This window comes from Ranitomeya imitator, chromosome 3 (assembly GCF_032444005.1).
Source record: "Ranitomeya imitator isolate aRanImi1 chromosome 3, aRanImi1.pri, whole genome shotgun sequence".
NCBI lineage: Eukaryota > Metazoa > Chordata > Amphibia > Anura > Dendrobatidae > Ranitomeya > Ranitomeya imitator.
Genome location: NC_091284.1, coordinates 252937514 through 252950537, shown reverse-complemented (window position 1 = coordinate 252950537; position 13024 = coordinate 252937514). Strand labels below are relative to the sequence as shown.

Below are 13024 nucleotides of genomic sequence, written 5' to 3'. Positions count from 1 at the left end.
CATGGTTGGGAAAACATCCCAGAATTGTGGTAGGGTGTTAGAAATGAGTGTGGGGATGTGTTGAGGGGGCCAGGATTTGGGGTTACGTCGCCAGCAATGAGGAGTAGCAGACAGAGCATTAGAAGGTGAGAGCAGGATAGGACATGGTGTGGCCATGTGTCTTGAAAAAAAGGATTGTATGTGGAGGAACAGCTGTGAGGAGGAGGTGAGATGGCTGGGGAGGATGGAGGGGGAAATTACTAGTTCGTCACTAGATGGAGGGATTACAGGAGGTAGGGAAAAACAGTTGTATAGGTGTGAAAGAGAAAAGAAACTGAAATATTGTAGTGGTTTTATATTCCTTTACCTTACAGACAATTCTAGTCTAATTCAGAGTAGTGTAATTAGAAAACTGCAATTTGAAAGATGGAATTTGAAAGATGGCTGGAGCAGATTACGTCTGGGGCAGACGCATGGCTCTGAATTTATCTGCAAGCTCTTTAGTTGATCATTCTAATATACACCCATTTTCAATGTTATATTACTTAACCATGTTAAAACCCACCTGTGCATTTTATCTTTATCTTGTTCAGTTTTTTTATTTTGTATTTTTCTGCTACTTTTGTTATTTAATCAATAATGTTTAAATCTTTGATTTATTGTTGTGAATCATGCTATAGGTTTTGATTCCCGTGACGGTGATTGACAGAATAGTGAATCGCTGCACAGACCGGAGCAGCTCAACTCTGGAACTGGGTTAGGTGAGTAGTGTGTATTTTTTTTAATATCCGGAATTGTGGGGGGTCTCATACTGAGTGGGCAGCAAATGGGGGCTATTATACTGAGTTGGGGGCGGTGGTGGAATGTAAGGGCCTTCATACTGATTTGGGGTCCTCATTTTGTGTAGTAGGTTGTTGTGGCAAGAATACTGTGTGAGGGGCTGTGGGGGTCATCATACTGTGTTTACGGGCTGTGGGGGCCATCATACCGTTTGGCAGCCCTCATTCTGAGTTACATGGGCACGCAGGATAAAAATTTCCTGGTGATGAGCCAGATAGGGATAAGTAAGTGAGAAATACAGAACTTTGGTCTATCTGGTTGCAGACTTGAATTGATTTGGTGTTGTGTGCCAGAAAGGAGACATCAGATAGTACGTTCTAAAGGAAAGCAAAGTTATTAGGTTCTTTAGAAGGATGTAGAACTGGGAAATTATTCTGACGGAATATAGGCTGAACTGGATGGACAAATGTCTTTTTTCGGCCTCGCTAACTATGTTACTATATAAAGGCAGTGGGAATCCGGATTCCAGGAAGGAAGCGTAGCGAAGACAAAGAGCAGGTCGAGGACCTTGGCTCAGGCTAGGAGGCCTCTTTAAAGGGAATCTGTCACCCCATTTCAGGCCCACAAGACAAGGCCACTGCCATCAGGGGTCCATCCACAGTACTCTACAACGCTGCAGACAAGCCCCCGATGCAACCCAAAAGACAAGAAAAACAAGCCAGACCACACTCACCCATGCAAATAGTAAATTTCTGGGAAATTAAAGAAAAATAGATTATAACTGCCCTATATCAACTGTGCCCATTTCATCAAATGAAAAATATTAGGTATATTCCACTGAATTATTGCAGACATTCAAACCTAATCAGCTGTGCCCATTTCAAACGTTTCAGCTCTTCCCGAGCTTTGTTCACATTTAGTCACTAACATAGAAATAAACATAAAATATTAATCCATCAATAAAATATAACACATATTTTGTGTGAACTGAATATTAATCTCTATAAATGGGACCCTTATTAGGTACAAACAGTCTAATAAACGGCAATGTAACATTCAGGTGAAGCACCTGTGTGTGGCAGCTCAGTTCAGTGTAGTGGGCTGGCCTAAGTGTGGGTTATATACAGGGGTTGGACAAAATAATATAAACACTTGGAAACATCAACAAAAGTTAGTTTAATATGGTGTAGGTCCACCTTTTGCGGCGATTACAGCCTCAATTCTCCGAGGTATGGATTCATACAAGGTGTGAGTTGTTTCCAAAGGAATTTTAGCCCATTCTGCAGTTAAAACACCCTCCAGTTCTTTGAGCGGCGGAAATCGACGTCTAACTTGAATCTCATGCTCAATAATGTTGAGGTCTGGGGATTGTGGGGGCCAGATAAAATGCTCAACTTCATTAGAATGTTCCTCGTGCCATGATTCTAGTTGTACGAATTGGTGCATTATCATCCTGAAAGATGGCGTTCCCCTCCGGGAACAGTGCTTGAACCATTGAATGCACTTGGTTGCCCAAAATGCCTAAATAATCTCAGCTGTTAATTCTTCCATGAAGGGATATCATTTGCCCGGCGGATCTCCACGAAATAGCACCCCAGATCATCACAGAACCTCCACCATGTTTTACGGTTGGGAGAAGGCAGTCTGGATGGAATGCTTCTTTCGGCTGTCTCCAAACGTACACTCGGCCGGAGGTTGGAAATGGGGTAAACGAAGATTCGTCTGAGAATATCACGTTTCCACTGCTCGAGGGACCAATTCTGGAGGTTTTTACACCACTCTAAACGCTTAGAAAGATTTGTCATTGAGAGCAGTGGTTTTCTAATTGTAGCTCTTCCGTGGAATCCAGATTTGTGCAGCTGCCGACTAACAGTTTTCGTGGAAACTGGGTCCTGTAGGTGTTCATTGAGCTCAGCAGTGATTTTTGGAGCCGTGGTCTTGCGATCCTCTCTCACAATTCGCTTTAGAGTCCGACGGTCTCTCTCAGTCAACTTTGACTTTCGGCCGGACCTGTGCTTTGCTGCGGACGTTTTTCCTTATCTTTCAAACACAGTCATTACTTTGGAGACAGTACCTCTTGACACGCCAAGCATTCGGGCACTATCTGTTACACTAGCGCCTGCCATACGAGCACCAACAATTTGGCCTCTTTGAAAATCCGAGAGGTCTGCCATTGGTATCAGGTTCTCATCAATGTTCTTACAATTATGCAAAACAAACAGTTACCGTATATACTCGAGTATAAGCCGAGATTTTCAGCCCATATTTTTGGGCTGAAAGTCCCCCTCTCGGCTTATACTCGAGTCATATACCCGGGGGTCGGCAGGTCAGGGGGAGCGGGGGCTGTGTAATTATACTTACCTGCTGCGGCGCGGTCCCTGCAGTCCCTGGCTTCCCCGGCTCTGCAGATTCTTCCTGTACTGAGTGGTCACATGGCACCGCTCATTACAGAAATGAATAGGCGGCTCCACCTCCCATAGGGGAGGAGCCGCATATTCATTGCTGTAAATAATCGGTAACTGTGACCGCTCAATTACAGGAAAGTAGTGTATAATAGCCATGATCCGTCAAACTCAATCTGACAGGTGCCCCGCCCCTATCAAAGTGTATCAAAATGTGTAACCCCTCCCCTCCCCTTGTCTGACGGCTGGTATCCAGCTGTCCCTCCTTGTTTGATTTCCCCTTTTGATATCGTTTATATAACACATGTTTATAATTATAGCCTAGTCGTGTATTTATTTTACACGTGGTTTATAACACCTTTCTCATTTGTTTTATATTAGATTTTATACGTAGCCCGAGTTTGATTCTGCACGCTGTGTTTTATTCAGTGTATTCATATAGTGAATAGGGCTGGTGTTTCTGTATGCAATCCTACATCCAGTTATGTGAAAAGTATTCTCATATTATATCAGTATTTCTTTTTATATTTTATTCACAGTGTATCCATATAGTGAATAGGGCTGGTGTTTCTGTATGCAATCCTACATCCTGTTATGTGAAAAGTATTCTCATATTATATCAGTATTTCTTTTTATATTTTATTCACAGTGTATCCATATAGTTCTGAACTTAAAGCTGTTTATTTGTGCTCTACTGAACACTAGTACTAAATGGTGAACATTACCTAAATGTTTAGGTTAACTGCGGTTCAGAGGTTTATAACACCTAGGGCAATTGTTGTTGTATTTGCGTACCCAATAAATGTTTATTTTCACAAGCAGAAGAGGCAGCTTTTTTTGTTTGTACATGTATTGTACCTGAATTGATATTTGCTTTCTCTTTTTTGTGTCCTGAAGATGGCATCTGAGAAGTTATTTGTTATCTACTGAGGGCATTGTAAGTTGTGTTTATTCACATTGTAGCAGATTTTCTCCTTGTGGCTGCCTTATATACACAGAAGAGATATGCACCAATGTCAATCTGAGAAGTTATTTGTTATCTACTGAGGGCATTGTAAGTTGTGTTTATTCACATTGTCGCAGATTTTCTCCTTGTGGCTGCCTTATATACACAGAAGCGATATGCACCAATGTCACAACACAAGTTATAATATGACCCAATGTTACAACACAAGTAAAACCAAAGACACGATATTGTAAAAAATTTAAAAAGATTTATTTCTCACGATAAAACAACAGCTCAAATTTTAAGTTAGCTAACAGCATGATGCTGACAAATGCATCTTTGCGGTATCTGATAACGACACGATGAACAAAGGACTGCGCCTGAAAATCTTGATGTCACAAAATCTGATACGGCTCGATCATTATTCTGCATGTCAGACGTAAAATTTTGTAAAATCTTCTTAAATGGAAAGCCTCGCGCTAAATGGTATAATACATATATGCAATAATGACCGCATACACTGCTATACAAATCTTGAATTTGTGCGCTCTGATAACAATAAGAATAACAATTCTTGTTCAGGAATGTCACAAAAGCGCGTGGAAAGATAATATTATCCGCACGGAAGCCGTAACTGTCAAAAAATATGCCCGTCTTATCGTCGCAGAGTACGATTAATATCCAGTGGCGACCAGCTTGATTCGCCGGGTCTGTATTCACAATATATGCCGCGGGTCTCTGAGTCACTCTTTCTTCCGGAAGCAAATCACACGGAAACACACCGGCGAATATGCGGTCTGTATAATTATCGGACCGCGCTACAACTGTAAGCTGCAGACTGTCCATCGTTGCTTAATTAAAATCGTACAAGATCTCTCACCTGTTATTAATTTCCAGAATGGTGTGGTTGACTGCAAAGACAATCATATTTATCGTGTGGGGTGTCGCTATCGCAAAGCGGACTTCAGCACGCAGATTACCTGTTTTAATGAGCGAGAAATGGCCTCCAGGCTCTTGATCAGGCGATAAATCAAAAGCAAATAGCGTGAAGCCAGCCATAAATTCTTCACGATCTATCGCCATGGCACAATCAGCCTTTTGCTTGCCCGATATATGGGCAAGCGCCATATATTCTCTGATGGCTAACTCAGCATTAAAATTAGGATTATAAGGCCTCGCGGGTATCTGCTGACCATCCAGATATAATGCCGCGTGGTTGACGTGGTAGTGGTGAAAGTCCAACGGGTTTTTTGTATAAGAACCGCTGAAGCCCTCATTATCTACAAACCCCAATATAACAGTTTTTGGTATCTGTCCTAGGAAGAGGTTCTCGTGGTTCGTGATCCGTGTCCCTGCGGCGATGCTGTACACTTTCAGGCATGTTCGGTCAACAGCGTACTTGGCTATAGCGGCTAGGAGGGCCTGGCTGTGGCCGATTCGGACAGCCGGTGATACCTGCACTCTTTTCACATAGAGAGCCGCCTGCGAGATTTGTACCTTCAGCGGCTCGGCTTCTGCGGACATGAGGCAGAAAGTATCCTTATTTCTTGACAGCTTAACCTTAAGGTCAAGGCCGTTCAATATTAACTTTGGCTGGTTAAATATATCCCCAAAAATGGGTCCCAAAAGGTCGATGGGTTTTGAGCGAGAGGCGGCACTGGCTCTTTTGATAAATCCCGCATTTGCACCATCCAGGCGCCTGTCATTATGATGCCCCGCAGTGTCTTTATAGAAAAAACCGGCTGTAAATTGTGATGCCAGCGTCTGTGAACTGTAATTTAAAAGGGTCTCTGTACGCTCTATAGCTGTAGAGATTGTCCGATTGTGAGATAAGTCGGTCTCCCAGAGTAATATCGACCTGGTTAAAAAGAGTGGCTAGAGGGTAGTTTATGAGCGCCACACGCGCACCATCGGCGATGGCCGTATTATCCTGCTTCACGATGCGACAGCTTATGTACAGCAGCGTGTTGTTCAGATCATAATAATAATCACCGCTACCAGATATGTAAAACTCCAACGGTCCATTGTCTGACAGAGCAGCAACCGGCTGTACTTCTACAAATAGAGATTTCTCGATACTTGTTTGAGTCGGTGGTACGGCAAAAATATCCAGTTCAGATTTTGCGCACTCTACAGAAGCGTCATGCAGGAAAGCCATGGTAACTGATTAGAAGATGTCGTCCGCAGAGCGTCTTACTCGTTTCTGACGGGGGCGTCTCTTGGATGTAGTTTTATTCATGAGCATCGGCGGTAAAGGAGGGCAAACGCGCCGCTTTCTTTTTTGGGCTTTTTTAGCGACATAGATTATCCCAGAGCCGTCTTGCTGGGTTGGTGTATTTATCCTTTTCATAAGGGCCGTCGATGCTGATGTCACGGCATCTGCAGCGATGTTCCGGGCAGCCGTCCGAACGTGTGGTTTTACTAATTCTAAGCCTTTTCTGAAAAGCGGCACGGCGCGACGAAATAAGCCTTTAAATAGTCCTGCCAGTCCAGAGCCATACATGTACTCGCTCCCGCGGAACCCCTCTAGTCCGTGTCCCGACTGGGCAGTATAGTAGCGGGCATAAACAGCAGGATCTCCATACACCCTTTGAGACAGCATTTTATCGTGTCAATGCTGGCGAGGTCTAAAATGTAATCGCACTATACACTTGCCGTATCTGAATTTAACCGGCGTGCCCTGGTCCGACATGACTGTAATGTTTATGGAGTCAAAGTGTTGCTTGCACAGCGGTATGTAATCGGGCCGTGAGTAGCGCACCGTGACAATATCATTATCATCGCCGCTAACTTCTACGGTTCGTAGCAGTTGAACGTAACTGTCACCTACAAGTTGATGTTGAATTATATCAGTGTATACAAAAAGCGAATAAAAACCAGCCTTTGAATCGGGGTAAAAGCGGCGATTCCACGGCATTAAAGCAACGGGGGAGTCATCGACGGTCTGCAGTCCGAAAATAAATTTTAGCTTAGTACCCAGAGCAAACTGTATAGGGGATGGGTCGGTCAGGATCACCTCGCGGCGTAGTTCATCATACCGTATTCTGTAGGCAGGCGTAGATAAATACAGCGCTTCTATTCGGGCATTGACCGCGCCAACTAGCTTAGGAATGGACGAGTAAAATCCTGATTTTATGTGATACTGTACTAACGGTTCGCCGTGTTTAGCCGCGTAGAAGCGCCCTTCAAAAGCATCAAACGTGTTCCACGTATGGGGGTACTGTATTTCCGTTAACGCCACCTCATAATCTGCCGAAAGATGAACGGCCCGCGCTAACTTGGTATTGTACTCCGATATTGTGTTTTCAGGGTAGATTTTAATTGACGAATTACTGGGTAATGTCACGAAAAATGAGCCCGCTTCCATGGTTATATATCTGTCAACTCCGAGGCCGGGATCCAACTATTGAATTTTTCGGGGTAGCCCAGCCATTTGACAAAGCAGTGACTCACACCCCTGACACGTTTTTTTCTCAAAATTTTTTCTACTCTGTAGACACGATCCTCATCCATAGGTATTTTTTGCAGCTCTTCCTTATAAAATGACCCCTCTACAGGCTCCCCGGCTAAATCACTGATTTTATAAAGGGGTTTATGAAATTTATTGGAGACGGCGGTAATTAAAAAAATCTCTTCGCTGTATGTCTTCTCATAGCCCTTACAGAAGGGCGATTTATAGCGCGATATTCTCACATGAGAGCCAACCGTTAAAGACGGTTTAATCGGTTTATTAGTAATAGTAGAACTGTAAATATTGCGCCAGATTTGCATCACGTTTCTCTCTGACACAGACGCGGGACTACAGCGGATCGTTGAGTGGTACGTATGGTTGTAGCTATGCAGTAAATCCGGTAAAATATCAATATACCTAAAGGTATTATGATGCGTAAGATAGCGCCACATACGGGTTTTTAATGTGCGATTAAAACGCTCGACCATAGCGGCTTTTACATCATTGTTTGTAAAAAAGTGATGAATATTGTGCGTATTACATAGTTGCTTGAGTGATGAATTTATAAATTCTTTGCCGCGATCCGTCTGCAGTTTCTTCGGTATGCGCTTATCATTTTGAAATATTAATTCGAACGATCTGGCGACACTAGCGCCTGTCTTGTTTGTCAAGGCCACGCACCATGCGTATCTCGATAGAACATCAATCACCGTCAGGATGTATTTGACATTATCATTTTCCCTTGAATAGTCAATTAAACTTACGAGATCCGCCTGCCACTGCGCATCAATGGCCGAGACGTAAATTTTATTTGTCAAAAAGCGTTTTCTAGCAGGTTTGTGTACCGTGTAGGTGTCTTGCTTATTCAACCAAGCAATAACATCAGATTTCTTTATGCCGCGTGCTCTTGCAGATCTAAATAATTTGTCAATACCCGAGAATGATCCGGGTGCCTGGCTTGTAAAATATTGTTTTTCTAATATGGCATCATACGATTTAGACGTCATGATTGATTAAAATGATTGCGGCTCGTTAATCAACAGCCTGCTTCTTTCAGAAATTCAGCTGTATAAAAATTCCTGTTTTAATCCGGCTATATCATGCGTGAGTTAATGCATGCATTAATTGCATGTATGGTTGTGTTCTGGGTGTTAACAGAAGGCGTGTGATGGGCGTAACTGGGTGTGTTTCTGGGTGTTAACAGGTGAGCTGATTTCTGACACTCAGGATAAATACAGCTGACTGTCCCACTACAGTACATCAGACATTCACCAGAAGTCCGACTAGACTAAAAAAAGCAGAGCTATTCTAAATGTAAGTATATATGCCAGTTGTCTTATTATTCGCAAATGCTTAATTATATTTAACTATGCATCTCTAAACCATAATTAAGGGTGTTATTTGTTTAATAAGTTAGTGTTATACTGGAGGATAGCTGCATATTTAGTATCGTTGTATAATATAGTTTTACTGCATAAAACATATTCTGTGGTACATAATTAATATAGAAAGACTTATCCGCGGGCAACTATTATAACATAATTTATGTAATACAGTAGTTAATAACTGTTAATACGCCCTAACTAGCGCCTGCAGCGCTTACTTACTACATGTGTTTTGTTTAACATAGACATATTTATAGTCATATTTATACAGTAGCGGTATATTTAGTGGGGCTGTGTAATATAGTTTTACCGCATAAATCATATTTGTGGCGCATAATTAATATAGAAAGACTTAGCCGTATTACCCATGATTTGCTTTGTATAAGAATATTTATACACGGGTCGCAGTTTTATTTGGTGTGTATATAAATGAGCTTGACGAGTGGTGGTGTGCGGTTAATATAGATTGCGCAAAAAATTTACACAGATAATTTATTTTAGATGGAATCCCAACATTTTTCGGCTTTTTCCAGTCAAGTTGCGGATTCGGTATTCGGTATGTTTCATGATTTATATACATGTATCTGTTAGTGGCCCATTCTAAGTAAGGATTGTTTTATATATTATCTTTATATTGTTTATTCTTTCTTGTTTAAGATGAATTAATCAGGACCATCCCCGATAATCTAGATGAATTTACCAGGAACACCCCCGATGCTGTAGATGAATTTATCAGCAACTACAGCGATGATTTTTTAAACGGCTTCAGCGTGCCTACTCTGGAGTGTGATACACCTGGAGCTGAGTATAGTAACACTAATGCAGGTGTCGCTGCTGTGTGGGATTTGACTCAGGGCATCATAGGTGCGTTGTGTGACGGCTGTGTATGTATGTGTGTGTGTGTGTGTGTATATAGCTTTTAAGTATTTAGACGTGTAAATATATATATTAATTCTTTACAGATGTCGACATGTTTCCAGAACCAACCACCACGGAACACAAGCAGCCGCCTGTTGAGGAACTGATGTACCAGTCCCCCACGCCGAGAAACAGCCCTGATTCTAGAGCACCTAAAAAACAGCTCGGACCGGCGGGCAAAAAACGGAAAGGTGAGAATCATATGAAAAGTTTTTTGCACAACCGCTCTGCGAAAATCCACCACGCCTCTACTAAGGCCTGTATCTTTATTTATAGCTTGTAAACTGAAGCCTAGAAGAATTTTCACAAAAGAGAATATACCGGAGCTAATGGAGAGCCTCGCAGAAGCTGCAGAAGACGCCACGGCAATCATTCACCACACATCGCTATCCCGTAAGTGTATATTTTGGTATACATGCACAGTCTCTGTACAATCAATGATACACGTGCTTCACCATTGAGATCCATGGTCCCCACATATCTGACACATGTATAATCTTTCATTCAGCTAAGCGCAGCGACCTGCGACGGTCTCGCACATATCTGACACATGTATAATCTTTCCTGCAGCTAGGCGCAGCGGCCTGCGGCGGTCTCGCACATATCTGACACATGTATAATCTTTCCTACAGCTAAGCGCAAAGTCATGAGAAAAACACCTCCAGCACCTCTACAGCCGCTACAGATCACCGAGAATGGCGCAGCACCAGCGTGGCCGGCGATACAGACGGCTAATGGAGCTGTTAGAGCACATCCGCTATCACCGATCTGCGTTGTTCAGGACGCAGGAAACCCTGTGCCGTCGGACCATCGTGAAATACCCCATTCAAGCACCGGCCAGCCATCGACAATCCGTGTGAATGACCCCGCGCTACTATATCCAGAAGTGGTCGAGGCACCCCGAAAACATAAGCGAAAAACAAAACATGTTACAGAGCCACCAACCGCATCCTGCGCCGTGGGTGCAACAGCCACGATGACTCGTGAAGAGTATGATCGCGAGATTGACCAGCTCGCTGATGGTAAGCAACCATCCGTAGAACCGCTCATTATACGTATGTCCCACACTATGCAACCGTCAGCGCCATGTGTAACGGGGCCTGCTAATGCCTCTGGGGCAGGACCCTCAGGACCCTCTAATTTGGGTGACATATCTCATGTCTGTGTATCTAACTCTGTTAATGTTAAGAAACGGTCAAAGAGGTCGCGGCCGGCTGATGTTAAGGGGTGTAAAGAGCTTAAGGTGTGTAAAAAGCCACGGATTCATGCGCCAGCTACAGATCTGCAGCATGAATCCCGCAGCTGGGGCCCCGTTGAAATGCTTGTATTTCAGGAACACATCGTCCGCTACTTACGCTACAAACGCTGGGTCCCCAAAATAATGTTTTTTTGCGATACTTTTGAAAAATTATTATCAACACAAAGCCCAACACAGGCTAATAAGTCCGAACTATACGCACTTCGGAGCCTGTTGCTGGATGGCGAGATAACAACTACAGCGACCCCATTATGACTAGATATGGTCGGCTACGGCATGCATAAACCACCTAAACTAACACTACCCAGGTATAATAGGGCTAGAGTTATAAAGAGGGCTCTTTCATGATGATGGATGTGTTGCAAAAATACTGTATGATCGGGGCGCCGCACATTACCAGCAGCGTCAGCGTCTGCGGCTTGTGAATTTTGTGTAGATGCCTGTGCGGCATCTGCAGAGCTGCCTGGGCTATGTGAGTGCTGTTCTGACTCTTGTGACGACGTCTGTGGTGGCTGTAGAGGCACTGCAGGACACATGCCACCACGACGCCTCCTAGAGCATAGCGCCCGTCTAGCGCTGACCAACAATTTTAGAGCCCTCTTTATAACTCTAGCCCTATTATACCTGGGTAGTGTTAGTTTAGGTGGTTTATGCATGCCGTAGCCGACCATATCTAGTCATAATGGGGTCGCTGTAGTTGTTATCTCGCCATCCAGCAACAGGCTCCGAAGTGCGTATAGTTCGGACTTATTAGCCTGTGTTGGGCTTTGTGTTGATAATAATTTTTCAAAAGTATCGCAAAAAAACATTATTTTGGGGACCCAGCGTTTGTAGCGTAAGTAGCGGACGATGTGTTCCTGAAATACAAGCATTTCAACGGGGCCCCAGCTGCGGGATTCATGCTGCAGATCTGTAGCTGGCGCATGAATCCGTGGCTTTTTACACACCTTAAGCTCTTTACACCCCTTAACATCAGCCGGCCGCGACCTCTTTGACCGTTTCTTAACATTAACAGAGTTAGATACACAGACATGAGATATGTCACCCAAATTAGAGGGTCCTGAGGGTCCTGCCCCAGAGGCATTAGCAGGCCCCGTTACACATGGCGCTGACGGTTGCATAGTGTGGGACATACGTATAATGAGCGGTTCTACGGATGGTTGCTTACCATCAGCGAGCTGGTCAATCTCGCGATCATACTCTTCACGAGTCATCGTGGCTGTTGCACCCACGGCGCAGGATGCGGTTGGTGGCTCTGTAACATGTTTTGTTTTTCGCTTATGTTTTCGGGGTGCCTCGACCACTTCTGGATATAGTAGCGCGGGGTCATTCACACGGATTGTCGATGGCTGGCCGGTGCTTGAATGGGGTATTTCACGATGGTCCGACGGCACAGGGTTTCCTGCGTCCTGAACAACGCAGATCGGTGATAGCGGATGTGCTCTAACAGCTCCATTAGCCGTCTGTATCGCCGGCCACGCTGGTGCTGCGCCATTCTCGGTGATCTGTAGCGGCTGTAGAGGTGCTGGAGGTGTTTTTCTCATGACTTTGCGCTTAGCTGTAGGAAAGATTATACATGTGTCAGATATGTGCGAGACCGCCGCAGGCCGCTGCGCCTAGCTGCAGGAAAGATTATACATGTGTCAGATATGTGCGAGACCGTCGCAGGTCGCTGCGCTTAGCTGAATGAAAGATTATACATGTGTCAGATATGTGGGGACCATGGATCTCAATGGTGAAGCACGTGTATCATTGATTGTACAGAGACTGTGCATGTATACCAAAATATACACTTACGGGATAGCGATGTGTGGTGAATGATTGCCGTGGCGTCTTCTGCAGCTTCTGCGAGGCTCTCCATTAGCTCCGGTATATTCTCTTTTGTGAAAATTCTTCTAGGCTTCA

The 13024-nt window shown here is 44.0% G+C and overlaps 1 long non-coding RNA gene across 1 annotated transcript; it reads left to right on the top strand.

The window, feature by feature from the left end:
- Positions 1-8802: 8802 nt before the first annotated feature.
- On the top strand, positions 8803-9745 carry LOC138672039 (uncharacterized). The gene is made up of 3 exons (XR_011319544.1): positions 8803-8872; positions 9445-9499; positions 9601-9745. It is a non-coding gene; the product is annotated as an uncharacterized lncRNA (long non-coding RNA).
- The last annotated feature ends 3279 nt before the right edge of the window (positions 9746-13024 follow it).